We start from the raw sequence: 26,908 nt of genomic DNA on the forward strand, positions 1-26,908 counted from the left end.
AATGGACAAAAAAAAAAAAAGAGTCCGGCTTTTAACATCTTGAAGGTTTAAACAAGCGCAGCGGCCATTAAGAATTTGACGCCACGCCAGCGCCTATTAAACTATTAAATATTAAAATATGAAATATTTAACGTACACGAGGCCTTGCAGCCTCCCATTGAAACAAAGTCCGACTTTCAACTTGCACACACACTTCTTTGTTGCCATGGAGACACAGACAACAAGAAACAACTCACTTTTAGACGACAAATAAACTGTACTCAAGTAAAAGTAAAAAGTAGCCACTTAAATACACTACTCACCTATTAGAGTATTAAGCAAAAAAAACTACTAAAGTACCGAGTAATTGGTGAGTAACTTTGGATTTATTTAGTAATTGTTTTTGAAAAGTACTTATAACACATCTTTATGTTAGCATTTGTAAATATGTTCATAAGGTATGTGTTAGCGTTTGTGAAGTATGTTTACATTTGTAAGGTATGTGACGTATGTTAACATTTGTAAGGTATGTGTTAGCGTTTGTGACGTATGTTTACTTTGTAAGGTATGTGAAGTATGTTAACATTTGTAAGGTATGTGTTAGCGTTTGTGACGTATGTTTACTTTGTAAGGTATGTGTTAGCGTTTGTGAAGTATGTTAACGTTTGTAAGGTATGTGTTAGCGTTTGTGAAGTATGTTAACGTTTGTAAGGTATGTGTTAGCGTTTGTGAAGCATGTTAACGTTTGTAAGGTATGTGTTAGCGTTTGTGAAGTATGTTAATATTTGTAAGGTATGTGTTAGCGTTTGTGAAGCATGTTAACATTTGTAAGGTACGTGTTAGCGTTTGTGAAGTATGTTAACGTTTGTAAGGTATGTGTTAGCGTTTGTGAAGTATGTTTACATTTGTAAGGTATGTGTTAGCGTTTGTGAAGCATGTTAACATTTGTAAGGTATGTGTTAGCATTTCTTAAGTATGTTAATATTTGTAAGGTATGTGTTAGCGTTTGTGAAGCATGTTAACATTTGTAAGGTATGTGTTAGCGTTTGTGAAGTATGTTAACATTTGTAAGGTATGTGTTAGCGTTTGTGAAGTATGTTAACGTTTGTAAGGTATGTGTTAGCGTTTGTGAAGTATGTTAATATTTGTAAGGTATGTGTTAGCATTTGTGAAGTATGTTAACGTTTGTAAGGTATGTGTTAGTGTTTGTGAAGCATGTTAACGTTTGTAAGGTATGTGTTAGCGTTTGTGAAGTATGTTAACGTTTGTAAGGTATGTGTTAGCGTTTGTGAAGTATGTTAACGTTTGTAAGGTATGTGTTAGCGTGTGTGAAGTATGTTTACATTTGTAAGGTATGTGTTAGCATTTCTTAAGTATGTTAATATTTGTAAGGTATGTGTTAGCGTTTGTGAAGTATGTTAACATTTGTAAGGTATGTGTTAGCGTTTGTGAAGTATGTTAACGTTTATAAGGTATGTGTTAGCGTTTGTGAAGTATGTTTACATTTGTAAGGTATGTGTTAGCATTTCTTAAGTATGTTAATATTTGTAAGGTATGTGTTAGCGTTTGTGAAGCATGTTAACATTTGTAAGGTATGTGTTAGTGTTTGTGAAGTATGTTAACATTTGTAAGGTATGTGTTAGCGTTTGTGAAGCATGTTAACATTTGTAAGGTATGTGTTAGCGTTTGTGAAGTATGTTAGCATTTGTAAGGTACGTGTTAGCGTTTGTGAAGTATGTTAACGTTTGTAAGGTATGTGTTAGCGTTTGTGAAGTATGTTAACGTTTGTAAGGTATGTGTTAGCGTTTGTGAAGCATGTTAACGTTTGTAAGGTATGTGTTAGCGTTTGTGAAGTATGTTAATATTTGTAAGGTATGTGTTAGCGTTTGTGAAGCATGTTAACATTTGTAAGGTACGTGTTAGCGTTTGTGAAGTATGTTAACGTTTGTAAGGTATGTGTTAGCGTTTGTGAAGTATGTTTACATTTGTAAGGTATGTGTTAGCGTTTGTGAAGCATGTTAACATTTGTAAGGTATGTGTTAGCATTTCTTAAGTATGTTAATATTTGTAAGGTATGTGTTAGCGTTTGTGAAGCATGTTAACATTTGTAAGGTATGTGTTAGCGTTTGTGAAGTATGTTAACATTTGTAAGGTATGTGTTAGCGTTTGTGAAGTATGTTAACGTTTGTAAGGTATGTGTTAGCGTTTGTGAAGTATGTTAATATTTGTAAGGTATGTGTTAGCATTTGTGAAGTATGTTAACGTTTGTAAGGTATGTGTTAGTGTTTGTGAAGCATGTTAACGTTTGTAAGGTATGTGTTAGCGTTTGTGAAGTATGTTAACGTTTGTAAGGTATGTGTTAGCGTTTGTGAAGTATGTTAACGTTTGTAAGGTATGTGTTAGCGTGTGTGAAGTATGTTTACATTTGTAAGGTATGTGTTAGCATTTCTTAAGTATGTTAATATTTGTAAGGTATGTGTTAGCGTTTGTGAAGTATGTTAACATTTGTAAGGTATGTGTTAGCGTTTGTGAAGTATGTTAACGTTTATAAGGTATGTGTTAGCGTTTGTGAAGTATGTTTACATTTGTAAGGTATGTGTTAGCATTTCTTAAGTATGTTAATATTTGTAAGGTATGTGTTAGCGTTTGTGAAGCATGTTAACATTTGTAAGGTATGTGTTAGTGTTTGTGAAGTATGTTAACATTTGTAAGGTATGTGTTAGCGTTTGTGAAGCATGTTAACATTTGTAAGGTATGTGTTAGCGTGTGTGAAGCATGTTAACATTTGTAAGGTGTGTGTTAGCGTTTGTGAAGTATGTTAACATTTGTAAGGTATGTGTTAGCGTTTGTGAAGTATGTTAATATTTGTAAGGTATGTGTTAGCGTTTGTGAAGCATGTTAAAATTTGTAAGGAATGTGTTAGCGTTTGTGAAGTATGTTAACATTTGTAAGGTATGTGTTAGCGTTTGTGAAGTATGTTAACGTTTGTAAGGTATGTGTTAGCGTTTGTAAGGTATGTGTTAGCGTTTGTGAAGTATGTTAACATTTGTAAGTTATGTGTTAGCGTTTGTGAAGTATGTTAATATTTGTAAGGTACGTGTTAGCGTTTGTGAAGTATGTTAACATTTGTAAGGTATGTGTTAGCGTTTGTGAAGCATGTTAACATTTGTAAGGTATGTGTTAGTGTTTGTGAAGTATGTTAACATTTGTAAGGTATGTGTTAGCGTTTGTGAAGCATGTTAACATTTGTAAGGTATGTGTTAGCGTGTGTGAAGCATGTTAACATTTGTAAGGTATGTGTTAGCGTTTGTGAAGTATGTTAACATTTGTAAGGTATGTGTTAGCGTTTGTGAAGTATGTTAGCATTTGTAAGGTATGTGTTAGCGTTTGTGAAGTATGTTTACATTTGTAAGGTATGTGAAGTATGTTAACATTGGTAAGGTATGTGTTAGCGTTTGTGAAGTATGTTAGCATTTGTAAGGTATGTGTTAGCGTTTGTGAAGTATGTTAGCATTTGTAAGGTATGTGTTAGCGTTTGTGAAGTATGTTAGCATTTGTAAGGTATGTGTTAGCGTTTGTGAAGTATGTTTACATTTGTAAGGTATGTGAAGTATGTTAACATTGGTAAGGTATGTGTTAGCGTTTGTGAAGTATGTTAGCATTTGTAAGGTATGTGTTAGCGTTTGTGAAGTATGTTAGCATTTGTAAGGTATGTGTTAGCGTTTGTGAAGTATGTTTACATTTGTAAGGTATGTGAAGTATGTTAGCATTTGTAAGGTATGTGTTAGCGTTTGTGAAGTATGTTTACATTTGTAAGGTATGTGTTAGCGTTTGTGAAGTATGTTAGCATTTGTAAGGTATGTGTTCGCGTTTGTGAAGTATGTTAACATTTGTAAGTTATGTGTTAGCGTTTGTGAAGTATGTTAACATTTGTAAGTTATGTGTTAGTGTTTGTGAAGTATGTTAACGTTTGTAAGGTATGTGTTAGCGTTTGTGAAGCATGTTAACGTTTGTAAGGTATGTGTTAGCGTTTGTGAAGCGTGTTAACGTTTGTAAGGTATGTGTTAGCGTTTGTGAAGTATGTTTACATTTGTAAGGTATGTGGTAGCGTTTGTGAAGTATGTTTACATTTGTAAGGTATGTGTTAGCGTTTGTGAAGTATGTTGACATTTATAAGGTATGTGTTAGCGTGTGTGAAGTATGTTAACGTTTGTAAGGTATGTGTTAGCGTTTGTGAAGTATGTTTACATTTGTAAGGTATGTGTTAGCGTTTGTGAAGTATGTTTACATTTGTAAGGTATGTGTTAGCGTTTGTGAAGTATGTTGACATTTGTAAGGTATGTGTTAGCGTGTGTGAAGTATCTTAACATTTGTAAGGTATGTGTGAGCGTGTGTGAAGTATGTTTACATTTGTAAGGTATGTGTTAGCGTTTCTTAAGTATGTTAATATTTGTTAGGTACGTGTTAGCGTTTGTGAAGCATGTTAACATTTGTAAGGTATGTGTTAGCGTTTGTGAAGCATGTTAACATTTGTAAGGTACGTGTTAGCGTTTGTGAAGTATGTTAACATTTGTAAGGTATGTGTTAGCGTTTGTGAAGCATGTTAACGTTTGTAAGGTACGTGTTAGCGTTTGTGAAGCATGTTAACATTTGTAAGGTATGTGTTAGCGTTTGTGAAGCATGTTAACATTTGTAAGGTATGTGTTAGCGTTTGTGAAGTATGTTAACGTTTGTAAGGTATGTGTTAGCGTTTGTGTAGCATGATAGCAATTGTATTATTTTCCATGACTTTGCAACAACTGCAATATTAAAATATTCAACTATAAATACACATTTTGCATGTGGATGCTGATAAAAATAATGGTTATTATTCCATTAGAGACAAAACCCTATTTATTCATATTAATATGTAAAAAAAAAAGAAGAAAAAAAGTGCAATATAAACAACAGGTTGAAATCTCGAACATTCCCAAAGAAAAAGGTGCTTGTGTGGGTCATAGACTCCACCATCATCATCATAATGATGTGCTTGTAAAGCAGACGTCTAAAAAGGTGATTTAATTAAGTGCAGGCAGTCACAGCACAAAGGAATTAATAAGCAGGTTGGACATTAGCATGTCATTATGCCAACTCAGGAGCCTTTTCCCCCCTGGGACTAAAGAGCAGTTTCTCTCGATTTAATCCTCCAAGTCCGAGAAACGAAGACCACGAAATGTTAGCACAAATGTGAGAAAATTAAAAAACTAAGTCTGTCGGCGTTTATCAGAATCATGTTTATTATTATTATTGTTTGTTACGTGAGTACTACATGTATACAACGTGATTATTACGTGAGTACTACATGTTTACAACGTGATTAATACGTGAGTACTACATGTTTACAAAGTGATTATTACGTGAATACTACATGTTTACAACGTGATTATTACGTGAGTACTACATGTTTACAACGTGATTATTATGTGAGTACTACATGTTGACAAAGTGATTATTACGTGAGTACTACATGTTTACAACGTTATTATTACATGAGTACTACATGTTTACGTTATTATTACGTGAGTACTACATGTTTACAACGTAATTATTACGTGAGTACTACATGTTTACAAAGTGATTATTACGTGAGTACTACATGTTTACAATGTGATTATTACGTGAGTAGTATATGTTTACGTGATTATTACGTGAGTACTACATGTTTACAACGTGATTATTACGTGAGCACTACATGTTTACAACGTGATTATTACGTGAGTACTACATGTTTACAGCGTGATTACTACGTGAGTACTACATGTTTACAAAGTGATTATTACGTGAATACTACATGTTTACAACGTGATTATTACGTGAGTACTACATGTTTACAAAGTGATTATTACGTGAGTACTACATGTTTACAACGTGATTATTACGTGAGTACTACATGTTTACAAAGTGATTATTACGTAAGTACTACATGTTTACAAAGTAATTATTACGTGAGTACTACATGTTTACAAAGTGATTATTACGTGAGTACTACATGTTTACAAAGTGATTATTACGTGAGTACTACATGTTTACAAAGTGATTATTACGTGAGTACTACATGTATACAACGTGATTATTACGTGAGTACTACATGTTTACAACGTGATTATTACGTGAGTGCTACATGTTTACAAAGTGATTATTACGTGAGTACTACATGTTTACAAAGTGATTATTACGTGAGTACTACATGTTTACAAAGTGATTATTACGTGAGTACTACATGTTTACAAAGTGATTATTATGTGAGTACTACATGTTTACACCATGTTTATTACGTGAGTACTACATGTTTACAAAGTGATTATTACGTGAGTACTACATGTTTACAACGTGATTATTACATGAGTACTACATGTTTACAACGTGATTATTACGTGAGTACTACATGTTTACAACATGATTGTTACGTGAGTACTAAATGTTTACAACGTGATTATTACGTGAGTACTTCATGTTTACAACGTGATTATTACGTGAGTACTACATGTTTACAACGTGATTAATACGTGAGTACTACATGTTTACAAAGTGATTATTACGTGAATACTACATGTTTACAAAGTGATTATTACGTGAGTACTACATGTTTACAAAGTGATTACTACGTGAGTACTACATGTTTACAACGTGATTATTACGTGAGTACTACATGTTTACAACGTGAGTACTACATGTTTACAAAGTGATTACTACGTGAGTACTACATGTTTACAAAGTAATTATTACGTGAGTACTACATGTTTACAACGTGATTATTACGTGAGTGCTACATGTTTACAAAGTGATTACTACATGAGTACTACATGTTTACAACGTGATTATTACGTGAGTACTACATGTTTACAAAGTGATTACGTGAGTACTACATGTTTACAAAGTGATTATTACGTGAGTACTACATGTTTACAAAGTGATTATTACATGAGTACTACATGTTTACAACGTGATTAATACGTGAGTACTACATGTTTACAAAGTGATTACGTGAGTACTACATGTTTACAACGTGATTATTACGTGAGTGCTACATGTTTACAAAGTGATTACTACATGAGTACTACATGTTTACAACGTGATTATTACGTGAGTACTACATGTTTACAAAGTGATTACGTGAGTACTACATGTTTACAAAGTGATTATTACGTGAGTACTACATGTTTACAAAGTGATTATTACATGAGTACTACATGTTTACAACGTGATTAATACGTGAGTACTACATGTTTACAACGTGATTATTACGTGAGTAGTACATGTTTACAAAGTGATTACTACGTGAGTACTACATGTTTACAAAGTCATTATTACGTGAGTACTACATGTTTACAACGTGATTATTACGTGAGTGCTACATGTTTACAAAGTGATTACTACATGAGTACTACATGTTTACAACGTGATTATTACGTGAGTACTACATGTTTACTATGTGATTACTAGGTGAGTACAACATGTTGAGTACTACGTGAGTACTACATGTTTACAACGTGATTATAATGTGAGTGCTACATGTTTACAACGTGATTACGTGAGTACTACATGTATACAAAGTGATTATAACGTGAGTGCTACATGTATACAAAGTGATTATTACGTGTGTACTACATGTTTACAACGTTTGTTGTTTACTATGTGATTACTAGGTGAGTACAACATGTTGGGTACTACGTGAGTACTACATGTTTACTATGTGATTAATACATAAGTGCTACATGTTTACTATGTGAGTACAACATGTTTAGTACGTGAGTACTACATGTTTACTATGTGATTACTAGGTGAGTACAACATGTTGAGTACTACGTGAGTAATACATGTTTACTATGTGATTACTACATAAGTGCTACATGTTTACTATGTGAGTACAACATGTTTAATACGTGAGTACTACATGTTTACTATGTGATTACTAGGTGAGTACAACATGTTGAGTACTACATGAGTACTACATGTTTACTATGTGATTACTAGGTGAGTACAACATGTTGAGTACTACATGAGTACTGTGTGTAAGACAGCATATAATAATAGTTGGAGTGTGTGTCTCCTGTACACTACATTGAGGATGAAGCTGATGAAGTACTTTATTAAAAAGAAGGTATTAAAGTGGGCCATGACACTTGCAGTGGGAGAACAAGTACATGGACAACACAAAAGTGAAATATTGACAATAATTTAACTAAATAATTGTTTATATAATCCTACAATACTGCTTGTTCATTTCATTAACATCACTGATGTCCTTGAACGCATCTTTGCTCCTACAATTACACTTCATCTAACATGCGGGAGGAAACATCCATATTTCATAACCTTTTAAAGGCCATTAGCCATTGTTGTGTGTCTGTGTCTGTGTGTGTGTGTTTCTTTGTGTGTGTGCGTACGTCTGTGTGTGTGTGTGTGTGTGCGTGTGTGTGTTAGAAAAAGAAGTCAGAGGAATATTGTTGACAAAAAAATACACAAACGTTTCCTACTTTTTCAATAATAAAGTCTGGTAAACAGTAATTACAGTCTAATTATAATTGTAATTGGCTAACTACTAATTGTAATGGAGTAAATAGTAATTTTAATGGAGTAAATATCATTTTAATGAAGTAAATAGTAATTTTAATGAAGTAAATAGTAACTGTAATGAAGTAAATAGTAATTGTAATGAAGTAAATAGTAATTGCAATGAAGTAAATAATTGTAATGAAGTAAATAGTAACTGTAATGACGTAAATAGTAATTGTAATGAAGTAAATAGTAATTGTAATGCAGTAAATAATAATTGAAATGGAGTAAATAGTAATTTTAATGGAGTAAATATAATTGTAATGAAGTAAATAGTAACTGTAATGATGTAAATAGTAATTGTAATTGAGTAAATAGTAATTGTAATGAAGTAAATAGTAATTGTAATGCAGTAAATAATAATTGTAATGAAGTAAATAGTAATTGAAATGGAGTAAATAGTAATTTTAATGGAGTAAATATAATTGTAATGAAGTAAATAGTAATTGTAATGAAGTAAATAGTAACTGTAATGAAGTAAATAGTAATTGTAATGGAGTAAATAGTAATTGTAATTGAGTAAATAGTAATTGTAATGAAGTAAATAATTGTAATGAAGTAAATAGTAATTGTAACGGAGTAAATAGTAATTGTAACGGAGTAAATAGTAATCTTAATGGAGTAAATATCATTTTAATGAAGTAAATAGTAATTGTAATGAAGTAAATAGTAATTGTAATGGAGTAAGTAGTAATTGTAATGAAGTAAATAGTAACTGTAATGAAGTAAATAGTAATTGTAATGCAGTAAATAATAATTGTAATGAAGTAAATAGTAATTGAAATGGAGTAAATAGTAATTTTAATGGAGTAAATATCATTGTAATGAAGTAAATAGTAATTGTAATGAAGTAAATAGTAACTGTAATGAAGTAAATAGTAATTGTAATGGAGTAAATAGTAATTGTAATTGAGTAAATAGTAATTGTAATGAAGTAAATAATTGTAATGAAGTAAATAGTAATTGTAACGTAGTAAATAGTAATTGTAATTGAGTAAATAGTAATTGTAATGAAGTAAATAATTGTAATGAAGTAAATAGTAATTGTAACGGAGTAAATAGTAATTGTAATTGAGTAAATAGTAATTGTAATGAAGTAAATAATTGTAATGAAGTAAATAGTAATTGTAACGTAGTAAATAGTAATTGTAATTGAGTAAATAGTAATTGTAATGAAGTAAATAATTGTAATGAAGTAAATAGTAATTGTAACTGAGTAAATAGTAATCTTAATGGAGTAAATATCATTTTAATGAAGTAAATAGTAATTGTAATGAAGTAAATAGTAATTGTAATGAAGTAAATAGTAATTGTAATGGAGTAAGTAGTAATTGTAATGAAGTAAATAGTAATTGTAACAAATTTGTTTTTCTCGATACCATTAGTAATGTTCTCTATTAGATATTTTGTCGGAACCCATATTGACAATCGGATAATAATTTGTGCTTTCCAATGAAGCCACGAAGTCTATTATCAAATCATTGTTACAATATTTTTGACAACTGTGGCAGAAGGGAGACGGGCCGGTAATTTGTGAAGTGGCGTTTGTCTCCAGATTTGAAGATGGGGATGACTTTTGAGAGTTTCATTTCTGAAGGAAATTGTCCAAGTTGAAAAGATAAATTGCAGATGTGTGTGATTGGTTTGATGATTTCTTCCGCTACGTTCCGGACCCGTCCTCATGTCGAGGTCATAAATGTCACATGATGTTTTGTTCTTGCTTTTCTGAATAACCTCTAAGACTTCCTTTTCGACAGTCGGAGTAAGGAACATCGAATAAAGATAAGTTCCATGGGCTGTTTATCATTAATTGGGATTTTTTTTTGCCAGCTCAGGCCCAATATTAACAAAAAACATGTTGAAGCTGTCCGCAATCATCTTCTTGTCACTTATGATTTTGTCGTTCTCAACAAAAAACTCCGAATAACAAGGACTGTTTGAACCATGCCCAATAATTCTATTTAAAGGGGAACATTATCACCAGACCTATGTAAGCGTCAATATATACCTTGATGTTGCAGAAAAAAAGACCATATATTTTTTTAACCGATTTCCGAACTCTAAATGGGTGAATTTTGGCGAATGAAACGCCTTTCTAATATTCGCTCTTCCCGATGTGACGTCACATCGGGAAGCAATCTGCCATTTTCTCAAACACCGAGTCAAATCAGCTCCGTTATTTTCCGTTTTTTCTACTGTTTTCCGTACCTTGGAGACATCATGCCTCGTCGGTGTGTTGTCGGAGGGTGTAACAACACGAACAGGGACGGATTCAAGTTGCACCAGTGGCCCAAAGATGCGAAAGTGGCAAGAAATTGGACGTTTGTTCCGCACACTTTACCGACGAAAGCTATGCTACGACAGAGATGGCAAGAATGTGTGGATATCCTGCGACACTCAAAGCAGATGCATTTCCAACGATAAAGTCAAAGAAATCTGCCGCCAGACCCCCATTGAATCTGCCGGAGTGTGTGAGCAATTCAGGGACAAAGGACCTCGGTAGCACGGCAAGCAATGGCGGCAGTTTGTTCCCGCAGACGAGCGAGCTAAACCCCCTGGATGTCTTGGCTCACACCGTCCCGAAGATGATCAAGAGAAGAATATTGACCCTACCTTCCCTGGCCTGCTGACATGAGGGTATGTCTACAGAATATATTAATTTAGATCTGTCTGCTGCGTTCGACACCGTCGACCACGCCACCTTAATCACTCGTCTTGAGAACTGTGTGGGCATTAAGGGCGCCGCCCTCAACTGGTTCCGGTCGTACCTAACCGACAGGAGTTTTTGTGTAAAAGTAGACAGTTTTATGTCGTCCACAGCTCCTTTACCACATGGGGTCCCCCAGGGCTCAATCCTTGCCCCAATTTTATTTGCGCTTTACCTTCTCCCCCTTGGTTCTATTTTTAGGAAGTACAGTATTGCATTTCATTTTTATGCCGATGATTGCCAGATTTATTTTCCCATGGCACAAAATAACACGGTTCAACGTCTTATTGACTGCCTGCACGACATCAAAGTCTGGCTTTCAGCTAACTTCCTGAGCCTAAATGAAGATAAAACAGAAGTTATGTTGTTCGGTCCAAGTCGCTCTCCCTCCCCCAACGTTGACCTCGGCACTCTGACCCCGTATCTCAGCGACTCTGTCACAAACCTGGGGGTAAAGTTTGACTCAGATTTTAAATTCGAAAAACAAATCAGCAGCGTCGTTCAAAAAAGCTTTTATCAATTACGCCAAATAGCGAAAGTGAAACCGCTTCTATCAAGACATGATCTTGAGAAATTAATCCACGCTTTTATCTCGACTCGTCTTGATTACTGTAATGCCCTGTATGTAGGCATTAGCCAGGCCTCCCTCGCCCGCCTGCAGCTCGTGCAGAACTCTGCTGCTCGTCTGCTAACACAGACCCGCAGACGTGAGCACATCACCCCTATTTTAGCGTCCCTTCACTGGCTCCCTGTGCGTTACCGTATACATTTTAAACTCCTTTTATTTGTTTTTAAATGTCTAAACAACCTCGCGCCAACCTATCTCTCCGACCTCCTTCAGCCTTACTGCCCCACCCGATCCTTAAGATCAGCCGATCAGCTGCTGTTGACGGTCCCTGACACAAGGCTGAAGCTTAGAGGTGACAGAGCTTTCGCCGTTGCTGCTCCCAAGCTCTGGAACGACCTACCCCTGAGTGTTAGACAAGCCTCCTCTCTTCCTGTTTTTAAATCTCTCTTAAAAACATACTTTTATTCCATGGCTTTTAACACTGAGTGATATCCATCCTGCAATGGCGCCCCATAATACACCTGCTGTGATCCTGTTTTTATGTTTTTATGTTTTTATTAATTCTATTTTAATTATTTATTTTTTATCGTGTTCTGTTTGTGTTGTGTTTGCTCGGTACTCGTTTTATCTTTTAACCTGCTCATTGTACAGCACTTTGGCTACCCCTGTGGTAAATTTTAAATGTGCTCTATAAATAAAGTTGATTTGATTTGATTTGAATTGATGAAAATTGGGCTGTCTGCACTCTCAAAGTGCATGTTGTTGCCAAATGTATTTCATATGCTGTAAACCTAGTTCATAGTTGTTAGTTTCCTTTAATGCCAAACAAACACATACCAATCGTTGGTTAGAAGGCGATCGCAGAATTCGTCCTCGCTTTCTCCCGTGTCGTTTTCGTCGTTTTCGCTTGCATACGGTTCAAACCGATATGGCTCAATAGCTTCAGTTTCTTCTTCAATTTCGTTTTCGCTACCTGCCTCCACACTACAACCATCCGTTTCAATACATGCGTAATCTGTTGAATCGCTTAAGCCGCTGAAATCCGAGTCTGAATCCGAGCTAATGTCGCTATAGCTTGCTGTTCTTTCAGCCATGTTTGTTTGTGTTGGCTTCACTATGTGACGTCACAGGAAAATGGACGGGTGTTTATAACGATGGTTAAAATCAGGCACTTTGAAGCTTTTTTTAGGGATATTGCGTGATGGGTAAAATTTTGAGAAAAACTTCGAAAAATATAATAAGCCACTGGGAACTGATTTTTAATGGTTTTAACCATTCTGAGGTTGCTGAGGTAGTTAAAAAGCTCCTCCGTGGCAAGGCCCCGGGGGTGGATGAGATCCGCCCGGAGTTCCTTAAGGCTCTGGATGCTGTGGGGCTGTCTTGGTTGACAAGACTCTGCAGCATCGCGTGGACATCGGGGGCGGTACCTCTGGATTGGCAGACCGGGGTGGTGGTTCTTCTCTTTAAGAAGGGGAACCGGAGGGTGTGTTCCAACTATCGTGGGATCACACTCCTCACGCTTCCCGGTAAGGTCTATACAGGTGTTCTGGAGAGGAGGCTACGCCGGATAGTCGAACCTCGGATTCGGGAGGAACAGTGTGGTTTTCGTCCTGGTTGTGGCACTGTGGACCAGCTCTATACTCTCGGCAGGGTCCTTGAGGGTGCATGGGAGTTTGCCCAACCAGTCGACATGTGCTTTGTGGACTTGGAGAAGGCATTTGACTGTGTCCCTCGGGAGGTCCTGTGGGGAGTGCTCAGAGAGTATGGGGTATCGGACTGTCTGATTGTGGCTGTCCGCTCCCTGTATGATCAGTGTCAGAGCTTGGTCCGCACTGCCGGCAGTAAGTCGGACACGTTTCCAGTGAGGGTTGGACTCCGCCAAGGCTGCCCTTTGTCACCGATTCTGTTCATAACTTTTATGGACAGAATTTCTAGGCGCAGTCAAGGCGTTGAGGGGATCCGGTTTGGTGGCTGCAGGATTAGGTCTCTGCTTTTTGCAGATGATGTGGTCCTGATGGCTTCATCTGGCCAGGATCTTCAGCTCTCACTGAATCGGTCCGCAGCCGAGTGTGAAGCGACTGGGATGAGAATCAGCACCTACAAGTCCGAGTCCATGGTTCTCGCCCGGAAAAGGTGGAGTGCCATCTCCGGGTTGGGGAGGAGACCCTGCCCCAAGTGGAGGAGTTCAAGTACCTAGGAGTCTTGTTCACGAGTGAGGGAAAAGTGGATCGTGAGATCAACAGGCGGATCGGTGCAGCATCTTCAGTAATGCGGACGCTGTATCGATCCGTTGTGGTGAAGAAGGAGCTGAGCCGGAAGGCAAAGCTCTCAATTTACCGGTCGATCTACGTTCCCATCCTTACCTATGGTCATGAGCTTTGGGTTATGACCGAAAGGACAAGATCACGGGTACAGGCGGCCGAAATGAGTTTCCTCCGCCGGGTGGCGGGGCTCTCCCTTAGAGATAGGGTGAGAAGCTCTGCCATCCGCGGGGAGCTCAAAGTAAAGCCACTGCTCCTCCACATCGAGAGGAGCCAGATGAGGTGGTTCGGGTATCTGGTCAGGATGCCACCCGAACGCCTCCCTAGGGAGGTGTTTAGGGCACGTCCAACCGGTAGGAGGCCACGGGGAAGACCCAGGACACGTTGGGAAGACTATGTCTCCCGGCTGGCCTGGGAACGCCTCGGGATCCCCCGGGAGGAGCTGGACGAAGTGGCTGGGGAGAGGAAAGTCTGGGCTTCCCTACTTAGGCTGCTGCCCCTGCGACCCGACCTCGGATAAGCGGAAGAAGATGGATGGATAGATGGATGAAATTGTGATAATGTTCCCCTTTAATACCTTCCAAATTCCCTTTATATCATTTTTCTTTTGGATTAATAGTTTGGTGGTGTATTATTTTCTGCTTGCTCTTAATATGCTGGTTAATTTCTTTTTATATATTTGTACTTTTGTTCTGTTTCTATGGTTTGATGCCTAAAAAAAGTCCTACATTAATCATTTTTCTTTTGCAAGCCCTTTGGTTATCCATGGAGTTTTTGTGGAGTTAGTTATAGTGCATTTTTTTGATGGGGCAGTGTGTATCATAAAGTGAGAAAAAAATGTCATGAAATAAATTATAAGCTGCATTTATATCTGGCGTTTGAAAAAAAGGGAATCCCAGTTTTGTTTCGCTAAATCATTCTTTAGTGCCGTTAATGATCTTTCTGTTGTGGCTCGACGATAATATTCACTATTTACATGTTTGGATGTGTTGCAGTTAATATTGTACACCATGAACACTGACGTCACTCACAAACAAGCCTCCAGTTACAGTCTGATCTACAATGTTACAAAATATGTTGTCAATAAGTGTGATTCTTGTGGGTTGTGTGATCAGTGGGAATAAGCCCATGGAGAACATGGTGTCAATCAATTCTGCTGTGTGTTTGTGTTTATTAGGATTCAAAATGTATCATGTTGTATGCATGCATGTTTCAAATAAACTCTCACCAAATAAGTGAGCTTCAGTCATACTTGCCAACCCTCCCGAATTTTCCGGGAGACTCCCGAAATTCAGCGCCTCACCCGAAAACCTCCCGGGACAAATATTCTCCCGAAAATCTCCCGATTTTCAGCCGGAGCTGGAGGCCACGTCCCCTCCAGCTCCATGAGGACCTGAGTGAGGACAGCCTTTTTTCACGACGGGAGGACAACAGGGTGACAAGAACTAAATCTTCCAGACTAGAGATAAATTGTATTATGTTTATCTTACCCAAAAATACATATATTTATTAATAAAAAAATAAAAAAAACGAAATACATTTTTACTATATTTTGCTAAAAACATCAAAATTAATTGTATTTTTATTTGTATTTTTTCTGACTCCTTATTACATCCAGCCATAGAATTATACCGGTACATTAATATAAACATATTTGAAATAATTAATTTTAATTATCATAACAATTCATTTAAAATGACCATATTTAATTATTAAAAGAATTGCTTGTTTATCAACAACTTTACCATTTTATTCATTACAATTTGAAGCTCTCAGAAGCCAAGTTATCTTATATTCATGTTATATTTATGCAAGTTTGAAGTATCAATTATCTAAACACAGATTTGTTTGCATATTTTCAGGATGTAGAGATATATATATATATATATATATATATATATATATATATATATATATATATATATATATATATATATATATATATATACATATATATACATATATATATATATTGTCGGAGGCAGATATTTACATATATCCGAATTTAAGTGTTACTTCTTTTTATTTCATAATCATATTACAAAACAGCTAGTGTTTTTCTTCCAATTGTGGTCTTTTGGTTGTCTGCAACACTGTGTGCTTAACCTTGAATGAGGAATGTTATAAAGAGAGATAATGGGCATTTGTTTTGGCTAGAGAGACATGACTGCCAGGGACTTAAGAGGGGAGAGAGTTTTTCGGGGGGGCAGACCATCTTAGCAGGGCGATTGAATGTTCTATGCTGGACTGGTCTCAATGTATATATGCAAAGCTTTGCAAATATATTACAAAATACCTATTCTGTCTCTGGTGGTTTTTCTACTCAGCTTTAAGTGTCGTAAAGAGCTTGGGAGCGACTTGTGACTTGAATTCCCTGGGAGGAACAACTGGTCCAAAACGCAACAATTTATATACATATATATATATATATATATATATATATATATATATACACACATATATATATATATATATATATATATATACACATATATATATATATACATATATATATATATACATATATATATATATATATATATATATATATATATATATATATATATATATATATGTATGAAATACTTGGGCAGCACGGTGGAAGAGGGGTTAGTGCGTCTGCCTCACAATACGAAGGTGCTGAGTAGTCTGGGGTTCAATCCCAGGCTCGGGATCTTTCTGTGTGGAGTTTGCATGTTCTCCCCGTGACTGCGTGGGTTCCCTCCGGGTACTCCGGCTTCCGCCCACCTCCAAAAACATGCACCTGGGGATAGGTTGATTGGCAACACTAAATTGGCCCTAGTGTGTGAATGTGAGTGTGAATGTTGTCTGTCTATCTGTGTTGACCCTGCGATGAGGTGGCGACTTGTCCAGGGTGTACCCCGCTTCCCGCCCGATTGTAGCTGAGATAGGCTCCAGCGCCCCCCGCGACCCCGAAGGGAATAAGCGGTAGAAAATGGATGGATGGATGAAATACTTGGTGAATTCTAGCTGTCAATATACTCCTCCCCTCTTAACCACGCACCAACCACGCCCCCCCCCGACCACGCCCCCACTCCCCCCCACCTCCCGAAATCTGAGGTCTCAAGGTTGGCAAGTGTGGGTTCAGTCGGCCTTGCTTTGATGACGTCTGGAAGGAAATTGCACACGCAGAAAATGTGTGAAATTAATTGACAGAAAAAGAAAAAAAAATTCCCAGAAAAAAACACATTTTATCTTGTTTTCCATCGTCCTCTACGGAGCCCCTAAAGCAGGGGTGTCAAACTCAAATACAGAGTGGGCCAAAATTTAAAACTGAACAAAGCTGCGGGCCAAGGTTGAACAAATTAACCTTTTAATAGGGACCCAAACAAGTTTTGCATTGAATATTGAACAAGCAAGGCTTATATAACTTTATAGTGACATGCAAAATCGAGTTTCAAATAATATTAATAATAATAAAAAAATATCAATGGCATATCAAATAAAATGTAAACAAAAATTGAACGCCTCTTTTCTATTTGCAGCCTTCTGAGGTAAATATCAAAATAAACTTTTTCCACAGGCTAATAATAAATTTGAAAATAAAATAACAATAATGAACGAATCAAACATTCAAGCCTTGAAGTAGCAAGAGAAAGTGCATGAATAAAACGTTAAATATTGCTCAGTTTGCTACACTGATTTGCTTTAACACTGAATATGGAACAAGCAACGCTTATATAACTTAATAGTGCAAAATCAGCTTTCAAAAAACAAACGAAAAAACATAAATGGTATATTAAATACAATTTAAATAAAAAATTGAATGCCTCTTTTCTATTTGCAGCCTTCTGAGGTAAATATCAACATTAACTTGGTAGGCGGGGGCGGGGTTTGGTGGTAGCGGGGGGTGTATATTGTAGCGTCCCGGAAGTGCTAGTGCTGCAAGGGGTTCTGGGTATTTGTTCTGTTGTGTTACGGTGCGGATGTTCTCCCGAAATGTGTTTGTCATTCTTGTTTGGTGTGGGGTCACAGTGTGGCGCATATTTGTAACAGTGTTAAAGTTGTTTGTACGGCCACCGTCAGTGTGACCTGTATGGCTGTTGACCAAGTATGCGTTGCATTCACTTGTGTGAGTGTAAAGCCGCATATAGTATGTGCCTGGACTGTCACGCTGTTTTTATGGAGGAAAAGCGGACGTGACGACAGTGCCCCCAATAATGTTGTCCGGGTGGAAATCGGGAGAAATTCAGGAGAATTTTCGGGAGGGGCACTGAAATTCGGGAGTCTCCCGGGAAAATCGGGAGGGTTGGCAAGTATGAGTATTAGCGGTGACACTGCCGCTGTATAATACCGGCGGGCCAGCTCTAATGTTAATTTGATATTGCCTCAAGGGCCAAATGAAATTACACGGCGGGCCAAATTTGGCCCGCGGGCCAGAGTTTGACACCCATGCCCTAAAGGGACATGGGGGGAAAACATTTTTTTATAATTAAAAAAAAATAATATTTTTTTAGACATGTATCTTGTGCGCAAGAGATACATGTCTAAAAAAAACAAAAAAAACAATTAAAATTAAAAAAATTTTTTTTTTTATAACTTTATAAAAACATTCTTGTTACTTTCTGATACATGTCTAAAAAAATAATACTAATAAAAATTTTTTTTATAAAAATAAAAATTTCCCCCATGTCCCTTTAGGGGCTCCGTAGTCCTCAAATCAAATCTGCTGCATTTTTTGTTCCAGATTGGCACCAAAATAATCATGGAGTCGTTTGTCTGTCCTACAAAGTCGGTAGAATCGTGGTTGTGTCGATTTTGTGTCATCTCGCCAGCAAACGGCAAAGAGCCCTGAGAGCAATGTTGCTTGGCGGAGGTAATAAAGATGAAAAAGTGCTTTTTAGCGGAGATGGTGCATTAGAGAGGACCTCTTTATGTTCCTCCTCCTCCTCCTGCACTTTAAACAGCTGGGGGAAGGTCGCGAGGGGGGTACGTGGTTGTGCGTGCGTGCGTGCGTGTGTGTGTGTGTGTGTGTGTGTGTGTGTGTGTGTGTGTGTCTGTGTGTGTGTGAGTGTTTGTGCGTGAAGCTATCATCAGCTATATGTCAGAGCATCTGGCAGCAGTAAAAAAAACACATCTAGTTAATATTTTATTAATGTATCATGCGTGAGAAATGGGGGAAGACTGCACACTTCAATATTCAACGTGATTAAACATTGTGGTCATTTCATTAGGTACACGTAGACAAATGAAATATTCACATCATCAAAATGTTAGAAAAATGACAAGCGACTTTTGACAGTTAGTTGCAAGGTTTTGCCTGATGGTTGTATTATTGTCATAATATTTTGTATGCTATCCATCCATCCATCAGTGTTCCTCCGCTTATCCGAGGTCGGGTCGCGGGGGCAGCAGCCGAAGCAGGGAAGCCAAGACATCCCTCTCCCCGGCTACTTTGTCCAGCTCCTCCCGAGGGACCCCGAGGTGTTACCAGGCCAGTTGGGAAACAGTCTCTCTAACCATACTTGCCAACCTTGAGACCTCCGAATTCGGGAGATGGGGGGCGGGTTTGGTGGTAGCGGGGGTGTATATTGTAGCATCCCGGAAGAGTTAGTGCTGCAAGGGATTCTGGGTATTTGTTCTGTTTATGTTGTGTTACGGTGTGGATGTTCTCCCGAAATGTGTTTGTCATTCTTGTTTGGTGTGGGTTCACAGTGTGGCACATATTTGTAACAGTGTTAAAGTTGTTAATACGGCCACCCTCAGTGTGACCTGTATGACTGTTGATCAAGTATGGCTTGCATTCACTTATGTGTGTTTTAAAGCCGCATATATTATGTGAATGGGCCGGCACGCTGTTTGTATGGAGGAAAAGCGGACGTGACGACAGGTTGTAGAGGACGCTAAAGGCAGTGCCTTTAAGGCACGCTCCCAATATTGTTGCCTGGGTGGAAATCGGGAGAAATTCGGGGGAATGGTTGTCCCAGGAGATTTTCGGGAGGGGCACTGAAATTCGGGAGTCTCCCGGGAAAATCGGGAGGGTTGGCAAGTATGTCCCTAACGTGTCCTGGGTCTTACCCGTGGCCTCCTACCGGTCGGACGTGCCCGAAACACCTCCCTTGGGAGGTGTTCGGGTGGCATCCTGACCAGATGCCCGAGCCACCTCATCTGGCTCCTCTCCATGTAGAGGAGCAGTGGCTTTACTTTGAGCTCCTCCCGGATGACAGAGCTTCTCACCCTATCTCTAAGGGAGAGCCCCGCCACTCGGCGGAGGAAACTCATTTCGGCCGCTTGTACCCGTGATCCTGTCCTTTCGGTCATAACCCAAAGCTCATGACCATAGGTGAGGATGGGAACGTAGATCCAGCGGTAAATTAAGAGCTTTGCCTTCCGGCTCAGCTCCTTCTTCACCACGACTGATCGATACAGCGTCCGCATTACTGCAGATGCCGCAGCGATCTCATGATCCACCCTTCCCTCACTCGTGAACAAGACCGCTAGGTACTTGAACTCCTCCACTTGAGGTAAAATCTCTTCCACAACCCAGAAATGGCACTCCCGTCTTTTCCGGGAGAGAGCCATGGGCTCGGACTTGGAGGTGCTGATTTTCATCCCAGTCGGTTCACACTCAGATGCGAACCGATCCAGTGAGAGCTGAAAATCCTGGTCAGATGAAGCCAGCAAAACCACATCATCTACAAAAAGCTGAGATCCTGCAGCCACCAAACTTGATCCCCTCCCCGCCCTGACCCTCGTTGTTCTTTGTGACAATGACAATAAATTTAATTGAATTGAATAGACCCTGCCGAGAGTATAGAGCTGGTCCACTGTTCCACGACCAGGACAAAAACAATACCACTCCTCCTGAATCCTAGGTTCGACTATCCGGCGTAACCTCCTCTCCAGTACACCTGAATAGACCTTACCGGAAGGGCTGAGGAGTGTGATCCCACGACAGTTGGAGCACACCCTCCGGTTCCCTCCATCACCGCAGTCTGCCAATCGAGAGGCACCGCCCTTGATGTCCACGCAATGCTGCGGACTCTCGTCAACAAAGACAGCCCCACAGCATCCAGAGCCTTAAGGAACTCCGAGCGGAGCTTTTTACTACCTCGGCAACCTCAGCCCCAGAAATGGGAGAGTCCACCACAGATTCCCCAGGCACCGCTTCTTACGCAGAAGCGGCGATGGGATTGAGGAGGTCTTCGAAGAATCCCCTCCACTGATCCACAACATCCTTAGTCCAGGTCAGCAGCACACCATCCCCACCATACACGGTGTTGACAGTGCACTGCTTACCCTTCCTGAGGGGACGGACGGTGGTCCAGAATCGCTTCGAAACCGTCCGGAAAGTGTTTCGCATGGCTTTCCTGAACTCCTCCCATGTCCGAGTTTTTGCCTATGCAATCGCCAAAGCCGCACGCCGTTTCTCCAGTCGGTACCTGTCTGCTGCCTCCGCCAAAAAGACCCAATCGGATTCCTTCTTCAGCTTGACGGCATCCTTCACCGCTGGTGTCCACTAGCAGGTTCTGGGATTACAGCCACGACAGACCCCAACCACCTTGCGGCCACAGCTCCAATCGGCCGCCTCGATATTAGAGGCACGAAACATGGTCCACTCGGACTCAACGTCCAGAGACTACCTTGTGACATGTTTAAAGTTCTCCTGGAGGTGGAAATTAAAACTCTCTCTGACGGTAGACTCTGCCAGACGTTCTCAACAAACCCTCACAAAGCGTTTGGGCCTCCCAAGTCTGACCAGCATCCTCCCCCACCATTGGAGCCAACTCACCATCAAGTGGTGATCGGTGGAAAGCCCACGTGTCCAAAACATCAGACTAGGGTTGTCCCGATACCAATATTTTGGTACCGGTACCAAAATGTATTTCGATACTTTGATACTTTTCTAAATAAAGGGGACCACAAAAAATTGCATTATTGTCTTTATTTTAACAAAACATCTAATGGTACATTAAACATATGTTTCTTATTGTAAGTTTGTCCTTAAATAAAATAGTGAACATACTAGACAACTTGTCTTTTATTAGTAAGTAAACAAAGACTCCTAATTAGTCTGCTGACATATGCAGTAACATATTGTGTCATTTATCATTCTATTATTGTCAACATTATGAAGGACAAGCGGTAGAAAATTAATTATTAATCTACTTGTTAATTTACTGTTAATATCTGCTTACTTTCTCTTTTAACATGTTCTATCTACACTTCTGTTAAAATGTAATAATCACTTATTCTTCTCTTGTTTGATACTTTACATTAGTTTTGGATGATACCACACATTTGGGTATCGATCCAATACCAAGTAGTTACAGGATCATACATTGGTCATATTCAAAGTCCTCATGTGTCCAGCGACATATGTCCTGACTTTATAAACATAATATATATATATATATATATACTGTATATAAAAAAACTAAAAAAAACGAAAAAATATTTTGTGATGCTAAAAAATATCGATGTAATCATCTTAGTATCGTCTACATACGCTCCTGTACTTGGTATCATTACAGTGGACGTTAGGTGTATATCCACCAATGGCGCTTGTTTACATTGTGAAGCATGTTTAGCTATTCCTCGTCCTGCAGTGATAATGCTACTTGTAAGAAACTTACTTTATTTGTCGCCATGGAGACGAGGATTAGTGATTTAGAAGTAGCTAAAACACTGCAGACTGCGGCTGGACGTTAGCCGCTAGCTTGATAGCCATGTCTTAAAGCACCTCTTCTTGAAGGCGTTTAGTGTAACTTCACATTTATCGTTAGTTTTTAAGCCAAAATTTGTCCGTTCTCCCTTTTCTGTCTACACACTGTCTGCTTGTAAGTACTCAGTGATTGTGTGCTGCCGAACATGCTCGTCTGCTCGTAAACCGGACAATGATACGACGTGACGACGTGCTGTCATGCCCGCAAAAAAAAAAAGGGAGGGATACTTTTTAGAGGCGGTATAGTACCGAATATGATTCATTAGTATCGCGGCACTATACTAGTACCGGTATACCGTACAACCCTACATCAGACCCCAAATCCGATGATACAACTACAAAGTCGATCATTGAACTGCGGCCTAGGGGGTCCTGGTGCCAAGTGCACATATGGACACCCTTATGCCTGAACATGTTATCCATAATCTGTGGCGAGCACAAAAGTCCAATAAAAACACCACTCGGGTTCAGATCCGGACGGCTGTTTCTCCCAATCATGCCTCTCCAGGTTTTGCTGTCGCTACCAAGTCAGAACAAGGGAATCACTTGGGGTGGGGGCCACAGGTGTATAAATTGTCCCATTGGGTTGAGTTTTTCCTTGCCCTGATGTGGGATCTGAGCCGAGGATGTCGTTGTGGCTTGTGCAGCCCTTTGAGACACTCGTGATTTTGGGCTATATGAGTAAACATTGATTGATTGATTGATTAATTGAACCCTATGGGTTAGGAATGGGATGGCACTTCTAGTTCATATGTGAGTCAAGGCAGGTGGCCAAATACTTTTGGCAATATAGTGTATATTAACCAGAGGTGGGTAGAGTAGCCAGAAATTGTACTCAAGTAAGAGTACAGTTACTTTAGAGATTTATTACTCAAGTAAAAGTAAGGAGTAGTCACCCAAATATTTACTTGAGTAAAAGTAAAAAGTATGTTGTGAAAAAACTACTCAAGTACTGAGTAATTGATGAGTAACCTGTTCGTTTAATGACGGCAACAAATAATGCATAAAAACATAAACATAGCAAGGAGCAAATTCAGAGCCAGGAATATCTCTTAAGCAACTAAAACAATAATATATATTAAATAAAAATACATTAACGTAAAAAAATTAAGGCAAATTGAGCCACAATAACTTAACAGCACCATAGGCTCAGTAAGCAGAGATTACAAAGGAAAATAACAAGTTAGCCTTTACGCAAACCATAAACTGATAGGTGTGGGCTGCACCTGGGAACACACTGTGCACTTCTGATTGGTGTTTGTATGCATGCGTATGTGTGTGTGTGTGTGTGTGTGTGTGTGTGTGTGTGTGTCTTTGTCTGTCTCTCTATAAGGCTGCGTGCATTAATAAATGTCCCCACACGATGTACATTTGACAGTGATTATAGCAGGGAAGCTAACATCAGCCTAAGGTGACAGCCAAAATGTCTACTAACGTTACTTACCGCCATGTGCTCTCTCAAATTTGACGTTGAGTTCATGTAAGCTTAAGCTTCTTGTTGTTTTGCAGTGCATCTGATTGGTGAAACGGAGTCAAACGTCACCAGTGACTGTATTTGATTGGTGAAACGCAGGCATGCATAGATCCTACTTTGAAGGTCTGTCTGACAGACCAAAACAAACAAAGCGTGCATTAACAGATCGATAAAAATCAGTAGCGAGTAGCGAGCTGAATGTAGATAAATGGAGCGGAGTAAAAGTAGCGTTTCTTCTCTATAAATATACTCAAGTAAAAGTATGTTGCATTAAAACTACTCTTAGAAGTACCATTTATCCCAAAAGTTACTCAAGTACAAACCCCGTTTCCATATGAGTTGGGAAATTGTGTTAGATGTAAATATAAACGGAATACAATGATTTGCAAATACTTTTCAACCCATATTCAATTGAATGCACTACAAAGACAAGATATTTGATGTTCAAACTCATAAACTTTATTTATTTTTTTGCAAATAATAATTAACGTAGAATTTCATGGCTGCAACACGTGCCAAAGTAGTTGGGAAAGGGCATGTTCACCACTGTGTTACATGGCCTTTCCTTTTAAAAACACTCAGTAAACATTTGGGAACTGAGGAGACACATTTTTGAAGCTTCTCAGGTGGAATTCTTTCCCATTCTTGCTTGATGTACAGCTTAAGTTGTTCAACAGTCCGGGGGTCTCCGTTGTGCTATTTTAGGCTTCATAATGCGCCACACATTTTCAATGGGAGACAGGTCTGGACTACAGGCAGGCCAGTCTAGTACCCGCACTCTTTTACTATGAAGCCACGTTGATGTAACACGTGGCTTGGCATTGTCTTGCTGAAATAAGCAGGGGCGTCCATGGTAACGTTGCTTGGATGGCAAAATATGTTGTTCCAAAACCTGTATGTACCTTTCAGCATTAATGGCGCCTTCACAGATGTGTAAGTTACCCATGTCTTGGGCACTAATACACCCCCATACCATCACACATGCTGGCTTTTCAACTTTGCGTCTATAATAATCCGGATGGTTCTTTTCCGCTTTGGTCCGGAGGACACAACGTCCACAGTTTCCAAAAAACAATTTGAAATGTGGACTCGTCAGACCACAGAACACTTTTCCACTTTGTATCACTCCATCTTAGATGAGCTCAGGCCCAGCAAAGCCGACGGCGTTTCTGGGTGTTGTTGATAAACGGTTTCCGCCTTGCATAGGAGAGTTTTAACTTGCACTTACAGATGTAGCGACCAACTGTAGTTACTGACAGTGGGTTTCTGAAGTGTTCCTGAGCCCATGTGGTGACATCCTTTACATACTGATGTCGCTTGTTGATGCAGTACAACCTGAGGGATCCAAGGTCACGGGCTTAGCTGCTTACGTGCAGTGATTTCTCCAGATTCTCTGAACCCTTTGATGATATTACGGACCGTAGATGGTGAAATCCCTAAATTCCTTGCAATAGCTGGTTGAGAAAGGTTTTTCTTAAACTGTTCAACAATTTGCTCACGCATTTGTTGACAAAGTGGTGACCCTCGCCCCATCCTTGTTTGTGAATGACTGAGCATTTCATGGAATCTACTTTTATACCCAATCATGGCACCCACCTGTTCCCAATTTGCCTGTTCACCTGTGGGATGTTCCAAATAAGTGTTTGATGAGCATTCCTCAACTTTATCAGTATTTATTGCCACCTTTCCCAAATTCCTTGTCACGTGTTGCTGGCATCAAATTCTAAAGTTAATGACTATTTGCAAAAAAAAAAAAAAAGTTTATCAGTTTGAACATCAAATATGTTGTCTTTGTAGCATATTCAACTGAATATGGGTTGAAAAGGATTTGCAAATCATTGTATTCCGTTTATATTTACATCTAACACAATTTCCCAACTCATATGGACACGGGGTTTGTAGATGTAACGGAGTAAATGTAGCGCGTTACTACCCACCTCTGATATTAGCCTACTATCAAAGGCTGACGCAAATCTTCGTTGACAGAAATGTTGTATTTTAATTTTTATTCTACACATTTTTGCAACATTGGAAATCATTAGTAAAACGCACACAAACACAAAAATGACCGCTCTTCGTTTTTTTTTTATACACTTTTGGGGACTCATGGTGTCTATCAGGAAAAACTACACTCACACACACACACACACACACACACACACACGGGCACCTAACAACCCCCCGCTGCCACCATTCTTCCCGTGTGTGCCAGATGTGTGCTGCTTTACGAGGCGGTGCCAGCGTGACGAAGAGGAGCACGCCCATTAATCTCCTCCTGGGTGCGTAGTAAGTATAGTACAGTGCTGCTAGACTCCTCCCCCTTCCACACGTCCTCTTTCACCACCCCTTCCTCCATCCCATCAATCGTTCCATCTGCCGAGCAGTAAAGTGCTCACCTTTGCACTCCACGCTTTCTTCCATCACTTCATCTAATTCATCTCCACCCCCCCTCCTCCTGTCGCAGCTGTGCAGACATTCCGGGAGGGCCGCGCTGATCACGCCATCAGTGGCGATATGAGGCTGCTGGTAGAAGGAGCACAATGCTGAGGGATCAATGGAACCTTGGCGGAGGTCAGCCTGACATGAAATAAGCTTCTGTCATGGCGGCCCATTTCTGTGTGTGTGTGGAAAGTTAGCT

The 26,908-nt window shown here is 39.0% G+C and overlaps 1 protein-coding gene and 1 long non-coding RNA gene across 8 annotated transcripts in view; one reads left to right on the forward strand and one right to left on the reverse strand.

The window, feature by feature from the left end:
* Window positions 1-26,908, reverse strand: part of runx1t1 (RUNX1 partner transcriptional co-repressor 1) — a 362,940-nt gene that overhangs the window by 146,477 nt on the left and 189,555 nt on the right. The gene's annotated exons all lie outside the window — the stretch shown is intronic.
* On the forward strand, window positions 248-26,908 carry LOC133577343 (uncharacterized). Its single transcript, XR_009811718.1, has 4 exons — window positions 248-349; window positions 24,306-24,393; window positions 26,483-26,549; window positions 26,735-26,908. It is a non-coding gene; the product is annotated as an uncharacterized lncRNA (long non-coding RNA).

Source organism: Nerophis lumbriciformis, linkage group LG37 (genome assembly GCF_033978685.3).
Source record: "Nerophis lumbriciformis linkage group LG37, RoL_Nlum_v2.1, whole genome shotgun sequence".
NCBI lineage: Eukaryota > Metazoa > Chordata > Actinopteri > Syngnathiformes > Syngnathidae > Nerophis > Nerophis lumbriciformis.